The sequence below is a fragment of the Melopsittacus undulatus genome, chromosome 4 (assembly GCF_012275295.1).
Source record: "Melopsittacus undulatus isolate bMelUnd1 chromosome 4, bMelUnd1.mat.Z, whole genome shotgun sequence".
NCBI lineage: Eukaryota > Metazoa > Chordata > Aves > Psittaciformes > Psittaculidae > Melopsittacus > Melopsittacus undulatus.
This window is the reverse complement of record NC_047530.1, coordinates 39,052,737-39,075,061: the sequence shown is the minus strand read 5'-3', so window position 1 is coordinate 39,075,061 and position 22,325 is coordinate 39,052,737.

Here is a 22,325-nt window from a genome sequence, read left to right as displayed (position 1 = left end):
GCAAAAGCAGTAAAAGGAATTCGTTCTTGGCCATGGACAGCATGAGGGCTTAGGGCAGTGCCCCCCCTTCCCCAATGAGAAGAGATTGGAGGGGACATGGTACAGACACCATGTAAACAAGTACTTTGGCTGTGTGCAATCACTCAAAGTGATTTATTTGCTAAGAAACACAGGAGGTACAAGAGTGCAAGTCCTATAAGAATAGGTGATACAGGCACACAGGCATTTAGAAGTTTTATTTTTCATGTACAAAACTCTTGTCATGTCAAAACTCTTCTGAGCACATGCTGCCCCGCAGAGAGAATGCCACGAGGTTTCTAGAATGGAGCTACTATCCTTTCTTCATTAAGAGGAGTTCATACAATACAATTCCTTCTTTTGAAATTTAAGAATCCCACAAATTATCCCCAAATCACTTTTTATGAAGTATTTCTTAAGGAGACTGTTTCATTGCTTTTGCCTAGGCTCTGCTTTGGGCCCTTTTCTTCACAGTCCCAAGTGTCTTGTTTTTTCATGTATATCCAATGTACAGTACCTCCACAACTATATAAAAAGTGTGCAGCATGAGTTTAACTAACACTTTAAAAAGTGAATTTAAAAGTATTTTAAGGGGAAACTAATCTAGTTAAACACATTTCCAAGAGGTAGACTATTCTAAATATTTATTTCCTTAAAATTACATCAATCACCTTGTGTGACTTGTGACAGCAGTATATACATGAAAGATACTTTTAAGTAAATACTTCAAGGCTCATATAGGGAATTTCATAGATGCCCATCTCAATGGAGAAAGAGGAAGACCTGATAGGAGCAAGTTAGTTAAGTCTGTTCTCCACACAGAAGAGCCTCCAGGCCAGCCGATTGTAAGGGAAAAAACCAGCAAACCAAAAGCCCAGATGTTAACATGGAGTTAGACTTCCAGTGAAGCAGCTACATGAGTGGCTGCCCAGTCTAATAGTTCCACAATACACAGCAGAATCGTTCCCTTTTGACCTCAGGCAAACCCTAAGGAGAAGGCACCTCAGTCCCTCTATTCAGTTAATCCTCAGCTTTTTTCCAAAGACCTCTCCAGAAAGGAAAATGAATGCTAATTACAGGGTTTGATTTTCTTAGATGAAGCACACAAGCCTCATTCTGTATAAAACTGGGCCCTATTAAATGCTGAAATAAAGAAATTAAAGACTTGAGATTTTTTTCACTAATTCTCTGAGCCATTCAGTACACCTTGCAACTAAACCAAGTTATATTAAAATTAAATTGTTTTTAAAGCAGCAGTGATCTCAAGCTTTTGAGCCAATCTACACCTTAGAGCTTCTGGCAGGATTCTTACAGACAGGTGGAAAAAATGTGAGAGGAAAAAATTGTGAGAGAAATATATTCTTTAAAGAAAAAAAAAACCCAAAGAAAAATGCACTTAAGGAGTGTTTTTTGAATTGGTTTAAATCAGTCATAAAAACAACAATAAAGATGTGATAATTCTCTCTTTAAAAAGACATAAAGTCTCCAAATAGAATCAATTGCTAAGTTTTATTTGTACAGTATTTACAGATATGGATTATGGATTATATTTTCATATTCATTTTCAAATAATTTTATTAATTTTTTTTTACTCACAACTGCAAGAGGCCAACCTAATCCTGCTTTTCACCATGGTTTTCCAAGTGCATGAAAACCCCCAACAATCTACTACCGGCATTTTAGCCTAGAGTATATTTCTGCCTGACGCTCACCACCACTTGCATTCAGTTTCCTTTCTGTTCCCCACACTGTACACCTGACCATTGACCAGATCATTTCTCCAACATTATGAAGCCTTTTTATGATGTACCTTGTCCTTTCAAATCAATCTTTACTCGCGTTCAAAGGTTCACTAACATTGTATTTTTAAATGTTATTTCTTCTCTACTATTTATTATTACCCACTTTAGGAAGCCAGTCCATGAACTCAAGATAACTTTGTTACTCCCCAAGATGATTAATGAGGTGATCTTAAATACCAATAGCTCAACACCAGCATTTTGAAAAACTGTTTATATTACACAGCAACAAAGCTATTTGTAACTTCCACAGAAAACAACTCCAGAATGGAGATATTTCCTCCAGTTAGATCTTTGTTTATCTTAACCATGAAGAAAGCAGACCCCTTTACTCAAAAGTTGCATGTTGTAAGTTTCCGACACAGAATATTATATGTCCACTGGTTTCAGGAGATAAACACAGAATATTTTCCTATGAAGATGCAGCTCTGTGGAATTAACTTCTGTATTTATAAATTAGGCTTGTAAATGAAGCAATTTTCCTGGAAGAGATTGACACTGGAGTGTTCCTTTTCTAAACATAGTGAGATACTGTGCAAGTCAAAGCTGGTATATTAACAGGTTGTATATGAAGTCAAAGAAAAGTTGATTACACTGAAGTCTGCTTTTCACAGCTGCCATCCTAACACTGACAACATACTGTACACTGCAGTCATGCTTCCTCCTCCAGCAATTTATATTTCTACTAAACACATCGGCAAATCTCTTTGTATAAAGAGGAAATTAAGCTGGAACGTCACTTCTCCAAAACTTTTGAAATAATAAAGATCTCTAAAGACTGTGTAAGAGGGTTCTATAGCTTCATCTGTTTGTTCATTTGCTTTGCAGTTTCTCTGTTTGTATCTTTCCAGATCAGGCTATGGTCAGAAATAGAAAATGAAATACCACAAAGAACAGCTATTCTCAGAAATCCCACTTATACTGAAAGTAGCAAGTACCAAAACCACAACACCTCTCTTGTGAGCTGTCTCAGCTTAAACACGTTAAGCAGTTTAGATAAGTTTTATCAAAGCCTCCATGGCTGTCCACTGTCAAATATGTGCATTGCACTGGGTTGTTCAGCAGTCATTTCCCATCCTTTCTGCTAGAGTTGGCAGTTACATAGACATTAAATTCTAAAGTCAACTGTTAGCTTCCCAGGGGTAACGATGGCTCCTAAATCTGGGACGCAGGCCAGCCTCACCTTGCTCCTTGCCTAAGGAGTTTTGGGAAGGCAGTGGCAGGAAGCCTGAAGAGCCCTGGGTCTGGGCAAAAGAAAGCAAGAGCACCAGGGAGCACACCAAACAGATGGACAGTAATGTGCAAGAGTCCTGAGAGCCCAGCCACTGCTGAGCTGCTGGCAAAGCTGCCCTGATACTCCCCCATGCTTGCAGCACTGTCAAAAACCTATGACAAGGGCCACCCAGACCTTCTCCTGTCACACCATAAACCAGACTTGATGGTAGAGACTGTTTAGGATGCACCAGGATACAAATATTGCAAATTGATGAGCTCTTCAGCACTTGTTGCTTCCCTTTAATGAATAAGTACAGTATTTGCATAACTTCTTTTACTTTCTCTAGCATGGATGCTGCAGGAAAATCACAGCAATCAAAGAAAGAAAATACAATGTATACACAGTGGTCTTCAATGTCCTGACCATGTTTTGGAAAAAAAAAAATCCTTCCTAGAACATGCACATCTAATCCACTAACAGCTATTTCCAAAATCTAAATGTTTAATAATGAACGACTGTACAAGTTCACCAGAAGAGGAATGGACGAGAGGTGGAGTGAATGGAATTTTATCAATGCCCATTGTCCTAATTACAGTGAATAATATTTTGGCAGAGTGACTACAGCGCTGATTTTTCCAGGAACTTCTAACAATCAACAGACTATTACCTCACTTAGTCACACCAGAGACCTGATCTTCCAGTCCGGTGAAGCACGTAGGATGGGTTTAACTTATAACACATGAACAGCCTAATTGACTTGTTTGGCATTACTGAAGTACTTAGGAATGAACCTGAGACTCAAGTGCAGGTTCTTCTGCTAAAGGCTTTCCTGGTGTTCTGAATACTGAAAACATGCCAGGCACCATTTCTCCTCTGCTAAACCTCTGTGCTGCACTTGCTGCTGTGGGTTTACCAGAACTGTGGGATTGTGGGAATGATTAGTATCAGGGTTAATCTGAAGAAGAGGGAGGCAGCTCCCATTGGCAGCAGCTTGTAAGAGGAAAGAGCAGGTTATGGAAACAAGCCCCAGCACTTTGGTTCTTGGGGACTCCCCAGGATTTGTTAATACATTTCACAATCTAAGATTTCTAATGATATCTTGGCTGTTCAGCCTTCAGTTATCTTTTCAGGTCTACAGTCTGGATGGAGGGATCTGACTTTGCAGTCAGGCTTATGCCTCATCACAAGTGTCACCTCCAGATGGGAATAATGCAGCTCACTGAACACAAGGCCCCACCTGAAAGTCCCCAGGAAACACCAACCATTGCTGATAAGGCCATCTTTGAATGTTCCCCCCCCAGCACTGCAGTCTGCCACAACCACCTCCTAGAACATAGCTGGTGGGATGCCCTGACACCCACCAGACTGGCACATTTTAATCTGAAAATACACAGTTTAGCACTGTTTACTTGCACATGAGCCCAGTGGAGCTGAAAGGCACAAGTGAATACCCCATCCACTTAGGAATGGTTGGAGAAGGTTGGGAGGTTTGGCTTTGTTTGCAATAATTGCAAAGCTAGTAGCTAATGAAAGCAGACTCATGTAGTTCAATCCCACACACACTTTTGCTTGCACTGAGAACCTGCAGCCAAACACAAGCTTTACAAAAGGGTAAAAAAAAAAGAAGGAAATATTTCAGGTTTCCACTAAAAAAAAAAATCTCCTTTTCTCCCTCTTGAAACTTCCTTCGATTCATGGGTCTTTTAGGGCAGAGAAAGCTAACAAGGAATAAACCTAGAATTGGAAATCAAATAATCCTACTTAATTTTATAGTTGTTGACACAACTTGTTACATGTGTTTCCTACCAGAATAAATGAAATCACAGTCATCTGATTTCCAAATTACCATATCTATTGTTTCAGAAATACAGGGTGTAAATAATTGCAGTGCAATCGCCTATGTCTGGACCTCTCTCATCCGGAACCGTTATCAGGATTAGCATAAATTACGGTGCCATCTAATAATGAAATCACTGAACACTGATTGTGCCAGCTATTTAAACCTGTAATTATTGCTCATTAGAAACACGTTTCACGTTATTTGCCCCTTAAGGACCCAAAGTTGTTGTCAAAAGACTCCTGCACAGAATTCTACAGAGAAAAGCATGCAGAAATTTCAAATGACAGGCATGAATTTCATCTGCAAAGACTGTCTGTGTGGAAGAAAGGTGCTGTAGGCACCATTTATCCAACCTGAGATACACTTGCATGTGTTACCAGAAAGAGAAGCTGCAATTGGTGAGAACACGAAACCTCCAGTGAAATCCAGATAGGTATGAGCAATATGTGGTTTTCTACCTAAGTGGACAGTGATTTGCTCATGTCCATTATCATGCTACACAATCAGGCATCATGTAGTTAACAGACTCTAAATAAGCTCCTGACCTAGCCAGAGGGAAGGCTTTCAGCAGATTTTATCATGGCTGAGTAGGGCCCAGGGGAGATAGGCATCTACCTTGGACACCACACCAAAGGCAGTACAGGTGAGATGCTAGAAGCAAAATGAAAATAACTACAGCCTTTGCATATTCCTCTGTAATGGGTTTGTAGAAAACAGTTAAATAAAATTTGTCTGCTTCCCTGCAGATCAAGCTCTTTGCAAGATGACCTGGCTAAAAAGGGGCTCAGATAAGTGCTCATCTTACATCTAACAGATATTTTAAATCAATTTTCCTTAAAAAAGGAAACAGATTCTTTTGGGGGGGTTGTGGGTTTTTAGTTTGTTTTTTTTTCTCCCTTCCTTCTATTACAAATAGAAAAACTTCTGCTACAAGGATAATAAGAATAGTTTCTATCACTTTCAGAAGCAAAAAGGTACACAGGCAAGAGGGGAAAGACAAATATATATCATTTGGAAAGACTGACCTTAGCTTGAAGATCTCAGCTGCCAGCAAGCCTGAGGACTCTTTCCAACAGCTGATTCAAGTTACAGTTTAGAGTTTCATTCCTGTGGTGAGTGGGTTCATTTGACACACAAACAACTCAGCTGCCAAGGTACACATCCCTCATAAAAACTCATTGCACTGAAGGCACTCCTGTTAAGGTTATGCCAACACTTCCCAAATCTGTAGGAGCCCGTTTCAACTTCACCCAGGATGCAGAAAGCTCAGAGTTTGTCTTTTCTTTGATCAGAAGGTCCTTGTGTTACTTACTTCAGGCCCTAGGGCAGAGAGACTCTCCAGCCTCCTGTTAATGGAGTGATCCTGTTGAGATTTCAGCCATCTGAACCACCACAATGCCCTGATACAAGGTCAGCAAACCTTATCATTAGATGGGACATTTAACTAATTAGGTCTGTACCCTTTATTTTCTAACTATCAGCTGGCAAGCATTACAAGCCTTACAAAAGGCTGTTATTTGATAGGAGCTGGCTATAAAGCAATTGCAGAATTACAACTACATCCTTAGGTGATGTGAGTGCAACTACTTTTTCTTGTTTTTTTCCTTTCAAAAAAAAACAACAAAAAAACTTCTAAAATAAAAAGAAAACAAATAACAAAGCTTTTTCTTGAGCAGGTGGGACACAACACATTCAGAAAACAAGCCACCACAGTTCTATTGGCAGATGTTTGCAGATCAAATTAAATTACCCTGGCAAATCCAGTCTAAGCCTTTTTGTCCCATTGCAGGCATTTACCCTCTGACAAAGCTTTGCATAACTGCGTATTGCCTTGCTTATGTCTGTAGTCTATGGCATTAGTACTACAAATATTTGAAATTCAGTGTCTGATGCAAAGAACAAGCTGACTTGGACTAAACAAGTGTTAGGAAGTATTGATGTATCACCATTAGCTCCACTTTTCTGCATCAGTACTCACTATGGTGAATATCTTTGCAGAACTGATAGTTCTTTTCACAAACCACTTTCCCCCACCAAAAGCTGCACTTGGCTGTTCTCATCTGTACCTTTGAATGTTGTAGAGCCTAAGTGTATTCCCTTTTTCATTACCAAATAATCTTCAACAATTTACTGGGCACTAAGTTTCTGTTATTTGGTCTTTCTCTCCAGTGGTTTGGCTTTGCCAGGCCTTGCAGGTTTATAATTTATGTTTCTGGAGAGAAAAAAAACTCCAGAAGATTGTTTATTAAAAAGAAAATCAGCACTTTGATCATTTGTCAGTGTCTGTAACCTTCAACCTAGACTATTCTGCTGTGTGGAAAACCATGGTTTCTGTAGCACAGGATGAAGAATATGCCAAATGAAGAAAACAATATCCATCCTACACAGGATTGTTAAACTTCACTAAAACTGTTGAAACCTTTAAATGACTTGCAGTTAATGAAATAAATTTGTTTTCTTTAACATTTAATGAGATAAACTGCAATTCTATTCAAGTCATTGTTCTGCCTTTTCTATCTGAGTAGAAACCAGGAATTTGCTTTCCATTTGACTGCAATATTATACTTGGTGGTTTTATTCTGTTTTGTACAAATAGAAGTGGTGACGTGTTGTGACAAGAGGACAGACCTCATATTACCATATATTTATACTCTGCAGAAGAAATTATGGTACATGGATAGGTTTATTAAAGAAGGTTGCTGTCCTTTATGCACAGGAGAGGGTAAGGCATCATCCAGCTTCACGATTATCTACCCACTACCTATTTATTTACCCAGTTTAACATACAGAGAACTAATCAAAGAGGAGAGACTGGGAAAAGAACAGAGTTTAAATGCATCATTGGAGAGCTGAGAGATTTGTACATCTTGGACAATATACCATGGCTCTGAAGTGACTCCACCATTTTAATATGGATTGGTTGCCTTGATCATTGACAGGTTTTGTTAAACCTTTGATTAAAAATTTTCTTAGTATACTTCTGACCAAGGGAGAAAAAGCACTGCTCTTGCCGTTGGTACAACAGCAAACCAACAGTCATTCAAAAAAACTGCACTAATGACACAAAACATGGGGTTTGTGTACTGGTTTGTGTGGGCTTTAAACCTGCTTTCATCTCCTTAGCATCTCATACAGGCTAATAGCTAAAAAAAAAATCTAAAGAAGAATTTGGTTAAAATTTTCCTATTCCCTAAACCTATGGTTACAGGTAGAAGAAAGGATACCAATAAATACTGCTTTATTATAAATATGAAGGGAAAACCAGTAAGTCTTAAAATAGCCTGAGATACCAGACCTTAAATACATCACTTCTCAATGGTCTGAAATAGCAGAAAAAGTCTCAGGACAGACAGAATAGGAAGCTGAATGCATCCTTGTAGTTAGTACTATACATTGAACACAGTTTAGTACAGGTGAGATAAAAATGCTATTATAACATTCAATATGTATAAGTATGTAATGGGTTTGTTGAGAGATGTATAAATATTTGTCCATCACAATGCGTGTGTGTTCACATGCAGATATAAAAAAAAGTTGGAGTTGAAATATTTGTGCAGTTATGTCTCCATAAAAGCCTGCCTAGAAACTCCAAGCCTACAAGCCCTCAGCCATAGATGGCCTGGCTCTAAGGTGCTTGCAAAGCAACACAGTTCTAGCCTAAAACAAAAATACAAAAAAAAGGCACCATGAAAATAGGCTTTATAAATAAAGTTTTTGATAGCCTGGATGCTTTGAAGTCATTTCTCTCAGCACGAGAGGGTAAGATCTTTTTGGTATCCACATGTAAATTCTAAGTCTTAACCTCTCTGGGAGAGATAAATGTGATATCAGACTCTAGAGCATTACATATTCTCTCTGTCTCTGTCCCTTTCTCTCTGTATATATTAATTTTATAGATCTTTTTATTGTCTCAACTATACTGGTTGCGTGAGAAGCAGAACAATAGGCCAAGTACTTCCATTTCACACATGCCACCTCTATAATTCAACAAAGAATAGTAAAAAAGATCTATAAACTTGTTATAAATCAGTGTGCTAAACTAAATTAACCATTGAAATAGATTATCATAAAAATAATGTCATAAAAATATTCTTCACCTTTGTAATCCGTGTGTGTGTGTGTGCATGCATGCTTATGTGTACCCATGCACAGCATGCTATGAGTGTGCCAAGGCCAGTGGCAGTGCTAACAGTGTGGCAGGCTGGGCTTCTGCAGCCTTGGAGGAGATGGCAGGTAGGCAGGGCTATGAGGATAAGCTTTAACATCTCTGTGTCTGGGAAAGTAACTCATAAACAGATCCACTAAAATCTAATTACTCTATATAACTCACCTTTAGTAGTAGTGAGTCATCTCCGCTTTCTTATTAGAGGTGAAGCACTAGTCTTTCTGATTATATTTCTGAGGCACTGTTCAAAAAAAGATAAAACTTAATCAAGCTGCAGGCTAAAGGATGTGACAATTTAAGCAATACATAGCTTTGGCCAAGACTGGGTCCTGCTCTGCACTCCCTTCACACCAACTGCCCCAGTGTTTGATCTTCATACATTAAGCTTCATGAGAAAGGGATGTGTAAATACAAGGAGTTCAGCACTTGGCTGATAGGGCAGTGGTTCAAGAGCTGGTAGGTTTTTTCATCCAACTGATACTCACTCCAGAAGACATGAGAGCAGAGAGCCCAAGGTGGCCTTCCCAAAGGCCTTCTTTCCCCACATCCAGCAGTGGGCTTCCCTGAGCTCAAGTGCTGCCATCATTTACTTCATAGTCATCATACAGGAACACACCTGTGTAACTCAGTTGTTTCCAAACTTCACCTGTCAAAATGAGGCCTTTGTAAATGTGGAGGTACCATACTTCTGACCAGAGGAACAGCCATCTGGAAAACCAGCAGCACCAAGGTAAGAGTAACTGTGGTCCAACCCTGGTACCTTTCTGCAGCCTGCTGTTGCTGTTAGACTTTACATCTCACTTTCCCAATCCGTATTTTGACAAGGCAATTCTCTCCACAGAAGTGAACTGTGAAATCTTCCAGAAAGGCATTTCAGCTGCTGAAATGGTAGAGCTGGGTGTCAGCCACCTGGCACAAACAGGATCTCATCAACACTGGAAAGGCATTGCCTTTGGTAAAAAATGGAAACAGCACAGAGAGCAACTGTGCCCAGGCAATAAAATGGGTTAAAAATCTAGACAACCACTTGCATTCCTGCTAGTGGCACAGGGAAGGGAATGTGAAGAACAACCACCTTATGAATAAGAAAAAGAAAGCCTGGGGAAAACATGTAAGGGCTGAACTGAAGAAAAGGGAGTTGTGATACATGACAGAACTGAAAACAGCCATTTGGGAGGCATGGATGCTTCTTTCCCCAGTTTAGAGGGCTGGTCACCACTCCAGGAAGAAGGCTGTGAGGTATTTCCTAACTGGGGATTTTAGAGCTAGCCAAGAAACACGGATCATGCTGAGGGAACTGAATTATTTATCTCTGCTCACTGGGTTCACATATATATGAGCAGCCTGGTTCTTCTGCAACCAAATGTTGGTGCACTGTGTGTAAAAGTCCTGATTTTGTGCTGGTGTAGGACACTGAGTGGCCGTAAGAGTCAGAGAGATCAACTAACGTTCCCTTTGTTTGCAATTAGCTACATCTTTATCTCAAAATAGCAAAGCATAATTATCATTATTTGGGCTAAGAGTGAGACAGTAGGTGCTGAAGTAGGATGGAGCTAAATTAAAGGAACTCTACATAGCTGTAACATGAATTTGTTAATTGGCACCGAAGTTAATCTGACTTCTGCAGTAGTTCCCTTTTTCATATATTGCTGGAAACAATGGGGTTCAAAGCATCATTGCCCCTGAAGAGGAAGAACTGTGCATTTTGCTTTCATATGCCTTAGTCCAGTAGATAAGAGAAACTCATCCTTCAAGATAGGACAGTCACTGTGGCATTCCAAATAATCATTGTTAGAAAAGCACTGAACTGCTAGGCCAGTTAATAATGACACCACATTTTATTTATATGGCTCCCATCTGCTGAAGCCTTCTAGGCAGCTCACAATGGGTTTGATTTCCAGCCAGACCTTAGCATAGCTGTTTATATGGATGCAAATAACAGCAGTTGGATGGCTGTGTGCATAAACAGGTCTAACTACTAATCTTTGTGGTCACAATGCATGGTTTTATTCCTTCATGCAACAACAAAATCTCCATCTGAAAAACCTCTCTGACAAAGTACACAAAGCGTGAAAAAGAACTAAGTTATTCTGAGTTTTTGATTGTTTCAAAGAATTCAGTATTGGGCTTGGCAATGCAGGGGATCACGAAAAGGAAATCACTACTGTGCCCACTGATTAGCGATGGCTCCTAACTCCACACTTCCTAGGATGGGGCACAGCACTGCAAAGGTGAAAGACCTGGACATTCATTTCTTTCTCCCATTACCTCCTCTCCTGCTCACCACAACTCCCCCCTCCTTCACCCAGCCCTAATACTCTTTCTCACCCAACTCTGCAGGAATCTCCCTGCCAATCTCCTTTCTCTCTTCCTTGCCTTCTTTCTGAGCTTTGTTTCAGCTGTTTGCATGTTCCTCACAACCTGTTTTCTGATGCAGGACACTGATTTCTGCCATGGAACCTTCCTATGCCACTCATCATTGCTGCCACCTCACTGTACCAATGTCCACACCTGAGCAGCATCTCTATGCCCTTACTTGATGCTGCCTTCTACACACTTGCCCTTCACCAGCACTTTTCAGCATGGATGAGCGGCTTCTCTCTTAGTGTCTGCATAGACCAGATTTCATCTTTTGTCTTTCACGCTGAGGAAAGATGGAAATATGAATACCCTGTCAAGCGCAGTGCTTATTGCTTGGAGTACTTCTATCAACTTGATGGCAGCAAGCACAGTGCCTGGCAGTGCTCACAGAGCTGGGCCTTCAGATAATGGGTATATTTATAGTATATGCATTGCTTATGTACAGATAGCTGCCAAAGTAGTAAACAAACAAATGCTCTCCATAAAACAATGAGAAAGTAGGATCATAATCTTTGATCGATGAATGAGGGTGACAGGTTTAAAAAGGCTTCCTCACTCTTTTATGCAGATTGCTTTTCTGACTGCCTGAATCTCAGCCAACATGAGGAGGCTGCAAGTCTGGAAAGGGAGCAGAAAGAGCAGTGCCCACCCTACAATCCCTACAGCCTCAGAGGGTGGTGTGAACTCTGCCTAGCATTGACATCGTGTGGCAGGACATGCAAAGAGAGGCTCTCTGGGTGCCAAGAGAGGGATGGCTCAGAGCCATACTCCAAGCCATGTGCTAGCCAAGCTTCATCTCCAGGAGAAGGAAACGGCATAAAGTCTACCAGGGACTTCCAGGGACCAGCAGGGACTTCCAGATTGGTGGAGACTTTAGTGGGTGTGGGAATGGTCTTCCAGCAGAAACTATTTGGAAGAGCGTGTTTCATTGAGGCTCTCGACCTGAACCTACTCCTTGAGGACAAGTCCATGCTTGGTTCACCCAACAAGTTCCCCAGTGGGATACAATGGAGAGACACGTTAAAACTAAGATCCGTGTATTGGTCTGTAACTTGGGGTTGTTTCAATCTAAGTTTTTAACCAATATTAAATCTATCTGCAAACTCTAAATCTGCATTTACACTTCCCACCATATACCTGCAAGAAAATAAAGATATGCTCAGTGCAACCTCATTTTTTTAATCAGATACAAACTAACCAATCATCTGTTGAGTCAGATCTTGGTTCCATATACCTTCCTGAAAGTCCAGAGAGATTTAAAATTGATGATCTTCATCAATACATTAAATAACTGATTAAATTCTATTCAGATCTTTGTTAAAGTGCTGCTTTTGCAGTAAACTGAAATATATGTGTCTTAAAAAGCAGCTTAACTGAAAATGTGGGACACTTGTAACACACTAACCCGATAGTCCATGATATTTTTTAACTACTAGATGGGAATGGCCTGATTTTCAGATTACTGTACAGTAATAGCTGCAAGTTAAATCAGTGGGTATTTACTGATTTGAAACCCAAGCCATAAGAGACATTTTCATTGAAATAAGATTAATAATATATTATTAATATATTAAAATATATTAGTAGTGTGGATCCACTAAAATAATATTATTATAGAGGTCTGTACTATCTGAATAAGAACCATTATTTACTGATTGAAATACAGAATAAAATTGATGTTGATGACTCAACTAATAACTTCATATTTAAATAGCAAGTTTCAAGCAAAGGATCCTCAGGCATTATGGAGACAGGAAGCATAAACATGCCATTACAATTTTAGGTAGGCAGAATGTAATTATCCAAATTGGATTCTGGCCAGAACAACAGGCAATACCTCCTCCTATTCTTGTTTTTAACGAAGTTCCCTCACAAAAGCGATGGCAGCTCTTACAAGAGAGGAATCCATCAGTTGCTCACAACACCCACCTACTTGATTTAAACACCCTTGACTCCTATCACAGACAGGCAGCAAAAAAGAAGAGACTGGTCAGTCACCTACATGCAGAAAGCTGCATGCTAATTTTCCCCTTCCTCTTGGATTTCCTGCTGGAAAAAAAACCAACAAATTTCCTACTCAAACAGATGTTTTAATTTTTCCTGGAAGAAGTGGACTCAGAGCAGTTTCAAGTGGGGTGAAGCTGCTGGGAGGATTTACCCTGTTAGCCAAGACATACTGATAGATGCAGGGGGGAAAACAGTTGTCTCCTCAATCATCCCTTACACCCTGCCACCCTCCTATATGCAAAGCATTTTTAAGACGTGCTCTGCTACATCTCCATCATTTCCCTTTGTACTCAGAGTCACCAGAATCTTTCCCAGGGAAGGGATTTTGCAGATACAGATGGTAAATAGCTCTGCACCCAGTGAGATTAGCATGAAGACTAGAGCTCACAGGAGCGGTCCCTGTGACGAGATGTGACTCCAGAGCAGCATTCTCCTCCAGCATCTGCATCTTCCACCACTTTGCTATCCCAAAATAAATACCCTCAAAAGACAAGTGTTCTCCCGGCAGTTTCTCCTTAAATTACTAGGCATTACATAGTCCCTCTGGGATTCAAGTATCATCTCAATGACAGAGCAACCTTTAATGGACATTTAGGATTCACAAAAGCCCTGTTTCAGTGAAGCACTCAAGCCTGGCTCCAGACAGGTCAGAAGAGTACTTACATCCTGAAAAATGGGTAGAACTTCAGCCATGTCTAAATCCTTCCTGAATAGAGAGGAGATTATTTACACTTAAAATGCATATTTACATACTCTACTGTTCTGGGGCCTAAGACTCACAGAAGAACTGCACTGGACCAGTACTGAACCCTATCAAAAAAACCCCACATTCTGTCTGTCCCTTTTCCCCTTAAATGCCTCCAGAGCTGTTAGCAGACCAAGGCTATTCTAGAACTAAAAAGGGAAATTTATTCAACAAGCACTATAGCAGGTGGCAGCTGCTAAACAATCTGCCACCAATCAGCAGTTTATGAAAGAGAGTAAAGAATCCAATAATAACTCACAGTCGGGGAGGGAGACACCGAGCCTGCAGTTACTGAGGGAGGCTCGTAATTAGACAGCCAACTCTTTGGCAAAATTATTTCTCCTAAAATCTGCTTAACTGGTAAAGTTGGCACTCCACAGCTCCTGCAGGCAGGACACCCACAGCTGAGCCCGCTGTGATGTAAGCTGTAGGTTATGGCTAGGAGGCTTCTTGAGAGGGCTGAGGCAGTGAAAAATGGGGCTGGTGGACAACCCAAATCATTTTATCTGTTTCCCTTTGCCTGTTCCCTTCTCCTGGAGAAAGTCTATTCTTATGCAAGAGCCCTGAACTTTTAGGACATTCAGACCTTTCTAAGACTGAAGTATGCAGACGAGTCAGTGGAACAGTTTTCTCTGAAATCTTCCATGGTTCCAGCCTGGTGAGGTGGGGCTTAAGCTGTATAGAGTATGGGGAAGATGGCAAAGGCAGGGTGCCAGGGTACCAGAGTCCATCTGCAGGTGTCTGTAACTATACATCTCAGTGAACCGAGTTTGCCATGCTTACTTAAAACTCAAAATCATGCACGTGTGAAATTAGGCAAAATAGATCTGAGTTCAACTTCTGAGAGGGTCCAAGAAAATTCCACCCAGCCCCTTAGTAAACCTGTTTTTTTTCCAGTTAGATTACAGCACCATCTACAGGTCTTTCCTGATTTAAAACTCGCATCAGGCAAGTTCCGCTATCTGTATATAAATACTTAATGGCCTCGGTGGCATACCTAGTGCAGTCACAGACTGCACAGTCCAGCTTAGTGTAAACGGGGAAAAATGCTTTTACACTGGGCTCAGAAAATAGTTTGGTACAGATGACAGACAGGTTTGCTTCTTCACAAGAAGTGGCAAATTTGTGAATGCCCTCAGATTTTAATAAAACTAAACCACAGTGTTAGGGGGTCCTTCAGTCCAGTTTTATTTTAAATATTCAACTAAAATTGCATGTCTGTTATGCAGAACTGTTCAGCACAGGTGAACCAGAACTACAAGAGAGAAAAATAAAAGATGCAGAAATTAGATTTCAGCTAAAAATGGAACAGTAGATTTTTACTGCGGTAGTATAGGCTTAAAACACTGCTGTTCACATTGGACCATGTATGCAGAAGCACTAAGAACTGTTGATCCACCAGGGTTCATTATACTTATCCTGTTCAACTCAGATATGTGAACTCTGTAATACAAAACTGGGGTCATCTCTGCCTGGAAACTATTATTTGCTAAATTACTTGACAGACTGAAAGAAACTCAATTGCTCCTATGCATTTAGCAGCTCCTAGCATAAGCACTGATTCAGGGTAAAGAGGGCTGTGGTGAAGCAACCTACAGGATAGCAATTAATTGTATTAAAATAGTATCCCTGCATGCCAAATTTACCTGCTGCAATAAGGTGATTCCACCTTCATCTGAAGCATCAAGCCACAAACACAACAGGCTGACCACTCCTGCCTGACATTAAACACAGTCACTCAAAAGCCAGCATAAAACTCCAAACAAATAAGAGTTAAATGGGACTCTTTAGAGAGTTTTGGGGGAGAGCGGGGGAAGTCTTTGGGAAAACTTTACCTGCCTCCTGGTGTTTTGGCTCTTAGGGAATAAAATGTTATTTCAAGCTGTTCTCTGCAGCTAGGAGAGAGACGGATCCTTTCATATTTTAAAGGAGAGTTGAGATTCAAACAAGCATGTGATGAGAAAGCCTGGAGCTTTAAGACAGAATATTAAATATCACAAGACTTGTGATAACATCACAAGCGCTGGCAGCACTGTGTGAATCAGCACACAAAGTCAACTCTAACTTTTCTTTATTTGAATCTCTGCCACGAACATAACATAGCTCTATACAATATCTATGTAACACAGGGACCACATACATAAATGCCTTTCAAATAAGACATTCCCTCCCTCACTTCAAAACAGAGAAAGGGTAAGTGGACAGGGGGAATAGGCATGTGTAACATTTATCACCTATGTGAGGATTTTTTTGTCTTAAATGCTGTTGTCTCGAACACCACACATGCTATGGAAATAAAAGCCATAAAGTTGCTGTCTTATGGATGTGTAACAGGACAGAGTGCACACCAACCGCTTTGGATTAATTGCACATATAAAAACAGATTTCTTTTTAAAAAGTCTGCATGCAGGGAAGAATCATTAATTTCACTTGAAGTGATTCCCAAACAGGATATGGAGCCTCTAACAGCCCTTTGGGTTGTGCCAATTGTTTTGTGCAGGTGTTTAATCCAAGTGCTCAATCGCACGTAGGGAACAGTCATTCTGCAAGCACCGGGTGGAGCAGAAGCTGCATGGTGGTGTCACATAGCTGCAAGGGGTTGATTCCTCAAAATCAGCAGAGACCTTGGGAAGCTGCTAATTCTTGTAAACAAGAGCCTGGGGTTTATGGAGCAAAATGGAGCAGAAAACACTGAAGTACATGAGAACCAAATGCCTTCTGCAAAAGCCTCTTTTATTACACTAGTGAAGCACTAAAACCTGCCATAAACAAGCTGATTGCTTATTTCAGCCTCTCTGTGTCTGCAGCCAGGAAAAGCAGACGCAATTGCAGACTGAGTTGAGCTGCGGGTATAGGAAGCATCTCCTGAAGGTCAACAGTCCTTGTATTTTTAGGTTTCATTTGAACTTCCTCCTTCACACAGACTTGAAAACAATATAAACATATTTGGGATAGAAGCTGAGCTGCAGTTGTTGTAAGCACAATATATCCCACACCCTGCTTTGTAATGCCACAGTCTGATACAAGGCTGCAGAGAGATTGGATGGCTCCAAGGTGAAGGAAGGGGAGAGGTCCCAAGGCATCACAAAGGGCTTTTGAATCTGCTACATCTGATCATAATGAGTCTGATGAAAAGAGAGGCTCCCTTAAAAGCCAACATAGCATCAGTGAAACAGTTTGTGTGCCCACCTCTGACATCTAGGAAAGTGTCTCTGCTGAAAGAATCAGGGTGTTAGTGGCAGTGTCCTGGAAAGACGAAGAGGAGGAGACAGGAATGCTGCATCCCACAGCCTTATACAAAGAGGATGTCTGCGGGGGCTGAGTTTCAATCTTGTAACTCTCTTGACTTTTTGTCCCAATTTCTTTATACAAGGCCATCTGCCATGGCTTTTCCCACTCTAAGTGACTCAAGCAAGTCCCCAGTGTGGCTCCCATGGGACAGATCTGAAATTAACTCAAGGCACTGCCTGTGTAGTGGCTTCTAGAGAAGTCAAATTAGGACCTCAAGCTAAAAAAGAGGTGGGGAACTATTAAATGGGCGTAAAGGCTATAGATGAGACAAAACCCAGGAGGTCAGCCCTGAAGAGTGGGATGCAGTTTCAGGAGAATCTGCATTCCAGTCCATCTTGACCCACAGTCAGCACTAGTTCGACTCAACCTTACCCAAAAACTTGTGTTGCATTAAAAATTGACAAGCCAAATATGTGAACTTATTAAAGCAGCTGAAGCACAGAAACACAGATGTGGTAGCTATGTGACTCACAGTCCAACATGCCTGGGATGTATGACCACAGAGAAACCCAGCATTTCCTAGCCTACCTACAAAACATCGCTCCAGCCAGCACCAAACCACTTGGGGTGGCAGCACCACTCTCTACCCTGCACTAATAGCACTGAGCCTGTGGAATAATCTCTTCCACCAAATGGAATGGTTGGCGCCATTGGCAGGGACCAGGGCCGGAAGGGACCGCACAAGTTCAACCTGGATTTCACCATTGAAATGGAGCTGGCATAAAGCAAATGCATTCACTAATGAATTATTCCAAGATAATTAACAGTCTAAGGGAGACGCTTGTAACAGCTTAATGCTTACTGTCAAGGGAAGCTAGTACCAAGCTCAGCACTGCCTCACCAACTCACAAAAAGAAACAAGGCAAAAACAGAGGGGAGGGAAACATCAAGGAAGAAAATACAACGTCTGTGAGCTGTTAATTACAAAGGTGCACATGTTGGAGTAACAAGGATGTTAATAGAGTTTTATTAGGAGACAAGAGAACTGTTTTCGGTATCTTTGTAACAGAGCCAGAGCCCACTGGGCCCAACAGTGTGCTGGTGCAAACAGCATTTTCCCAAAGCCTACGAGGCTCCAATGTCGGCACTCAGCACTTTCCACACCGCACAGCTGCTAAAACTGCCTGTGCAGTGCAGGGGAGCTGCAGGGGCCTGCAGCATTTCACACACTCAGTGGTCACACACCTGGTCTTTGACACCAATTCGCATGTTTCAAGCCATAAAAAGTGTTTGTTTCCCAGTTCAAGTACTGGCTCTAAGTGTAAAAATCGGCCCACTAACATACTGGGGCGTCACACAGGAAAAGCAGCAGCAAGCATACAGTGCCTCTGCAGGGAAGACTCCCATGTGAAATTAGTATCTTACCCACGTATAAAGGGATAAATAAACAGTGAATAATCTGATATCAATCTTACTCTGCTCTTTTTTCTTTTTTTTTTTCAAACCATGCTTAAGGCAACATAATTCAAATGCTTCTGTGCAGTCAGTATGCAGAGCCAAGTTGAGCTCCCACTTATTAAGGAATATTTAGCACCCTCACTCTGAAGCTCTCAGATCAATGGAGTCCACATTCTTAATCTCATGTTGCTCCTGCTAACAATGTGGTTACTGTAATGTTGGTCCTGATCCTCAAAGGAAAGAGGATATTAGAGCAGAAACCTCTAGTAATGAAATCTCGTGTAATCAAAGAGTGTTTACAGTGAAACGCTCGCATGTTGCCATCAAATCAGAGCCTCACAGTGAGGTTTCTGAATGCTGCTGCAATTATACAAGTACCACAAAGTGAAGTTGGGTAGCAGGGAGGTTATTTAACATTTATTGCTACCACACAGCACACTGTAACTCTGCAAGCAAAAAGGGTGCAAGGGATAGCAGTATTTCACAAAATACACAGAGAATATTTATAAGCACTTTCAGTACATGTTTCTCCTATTAAAAATATACTGAATGCAGCTCAAGAGAAGTCATATCTGTAGATACTAATAAACAGTAAGGGAAAAATCTTTCCAGCCAATGGTAAGAGAATGGAGCAGCCAGATTAATAAAGAAGGAACATGTGAAAAAATTAAGCATGGTAAGCAGAAAGGTCATATGATATGGAAGTGCCCTGTGGAGCAAGACAGTTTAGCTTACCTCATACCTGATGATAGGTGAATCAAAGCAATTTGCTTGTTACCAGTGGAATCAAAAATCTGGTAGAATCTTGTTATCAGTGGAATTGAAAGCGTGAATAGAATCTCTTCATCTGCAAATCCTCTGCATGTGATAATTCCATAGAAGAGAAAGAAAGTTACTTGTGTGAGGAAGGGTTGCACGATTAAGCCCTCAAGAGAGGAGCTCAAGTAAAGCAGGGCAGAGTGACTTGCATGCACAGGTGCTTCCACTTGTGTTGATAAATGCAGTTAAGATGCTTGCTTTTGGCTTGTCCCCTGAGTTAAAGCTAAGTGTGACTAGAAGCAGCTTCACTTCTTGCAGATCTAATGCCCGTTGTGATGCTCAGCAGCTCACTCTGCTACAAAAAATAGTTAAATGTTGTATTTGAAACAGCCTTTCAGGATGTTCTCAGCAATATCAGTAGCTTCCAGATAGATGCACCCCTGTTATAACCAACCAGTTGATCATCCACCTTTAACAGTATCCCACAGTAGTTACCCTCTCCTGAACAGCAAGATCCATAAAAGGATGCGAGTGCTTGGCTCTTGATAGCCAAATGATTTTCAGAGATGGTGCAGAGGATAGTCAGTCAGCTACTAAGCAAGCCAGAAAGCCAGATGTCTCCTCTGCATGAACTAGCATGCCAGAAACATGGCCATCAGCTCAGCCAGCTTCTGTCAGGATCATCTTCCATCAAGATCACTCTTTCAGGATAGTGCAGGTGCAGTCTGTGAATCCAGTATATTCAACAGCAGAGCCTGGAATCTACATTAAAAGTTGGAGCTCATGTGATCTAGACAGTGTACAGACACATTAGAGACAGGTTCTAACACAGAATATTCAACATCTGAACAAATCAGGCAGATAATGGCAGGGAGGGAAAGAGACAGCAGAAGTCCCTCAAGATCACACAATAAAGGAAGAAACGGGAACAAAAATGTAGCCTACCCTGTCTGTTGTGCTGTTCAAGTGCCTTTTATTTTCTGTTCATTACTTGTTAATTATTTTTGAGTGCTGGAGAAAGTAAAATGCTAAAGACAAACAAGCCCCCATGGAGTTAGAAAACATCCCTGCTCTAAGGCAGACTCAAATTGGTTGAGTTTGCAGCCAAAAGAGCTCCCAGGAGAGGGAGTAGATCTTGCTGCTGCAAGAAAAGGGTCAGTTGGTTTCTGAAGCAAACAGGTTGGTTTCCAAAGCCCGTGGACGTATGAACAGGGGAAGTAAAGCTTGAGACAGAAACTTGGAGAAAATTGCACCATGGAAGCTGTGCACACATGAGCAGACTGCATCTTTGAGAGAACAGGAAGGTGCTCAAACAGGCTGCCGTGTGCAAGCATGAGATGGCTGAGACACAACTGTACCACATTAAATTTGACTCCCCTGGGGTAGGACAGCCCTTGTCCTGCACATCCTGTTGAAGCTCCACAGCTTTTAAAAGTTAGGGCTACTGGGTTACTCTAGCCCTGTGTTCCTGTCAACTAACCATCCGCTTAAAACCATCTTGGGTGCCACTGAAACCCCACTTTTCTGTACTGCGGAGCAAGCGTCTGGTGGATGGGGTATGAACTTTGTTGGACAGCATTCAAAATGAACTGAAGACTGTATGAAGTGGCTGCATGTACTTTGATAATAGGCTGCAGAGTAGCCTATTATCAAATCTACTCTGGCTTAATGTAGATGCTGTGGGTGCTTACCAAATTTTCAACTCTACTCTCCTCAGAGAACAAACTCCAGAAAGTATCTTTATTTTATTAGATATTCTATGCCACAGATATTCTCTATGGCTTTGTCCAGCACTTATCTTTCCTTCTGTCCTTGCCCCCCAAACAAAACTCTTAGGTAAATTTCTAACACATATCCTTAGCAATTTAATATAAAGTTGGTTTTGAAAAGCATTTGTAGGAACCAATTACCAAGTACAAGAGAACTGAGCAACAGTTTTCTTTGACGGAATTATCAGTAACATTGTGTGAAGCAGCAGAACCTAACTTTACAGCACTTGCAGCATTTTTCTCATTCATGTTTCTCAACTCTACTGAAATATTCACTATTATAATGATGTTTAAGACATATTTGGAAAGTGTGTAACCCCCTACATAGCAATAAATATAACTACAAAATTACACTGGTTTTCTGATCTAAAAAATTGCAGGGTTATGAATGTCTCAGGTTGCAAAATCAATTTCCATATTCAACTTAAATGTTTATCAGTCAAAACCTTTCATTTCCAGTTCACATTATCATGAGTTCTGCTCTGATCTTCCTGCAACAGACCTGAGTCAAGTAAAAAAAAAGTAAGAGAAAAAGCTAAAAAGGAAATCAGAAACTGAAGCTCCTGCAATGAGAAGGTCGAAATACTGCTTCAGTTTGAAACAGGCAGTGGCGTTTATGCAAACACAGAGTCTGTATTACTCATTGCTTTTCCCCAGCTGGGTAGCTTTGCCAAACATTACATTCTGCTGGGTCTCAGCTATGATTTTGTTGGACATTGCTCCACAGATACAAGATATATAGCCACAACAGCGTAAGTCATATACATTGTGCTCCTATACAATTCATTTGGTTGCAGAGCAATAATAGTTCCTATGTCACCACTAATCCTCTCTTTTCTGGTCAGCTTTTTTATGTTATGGCTAAGACTGTACTTATTTCGTTTTAGTGACTCAAGAATGTAGATAATACTTCACACCAGTCTCCTGCTCACATAGATTGCAGGCACAGTACAAGTG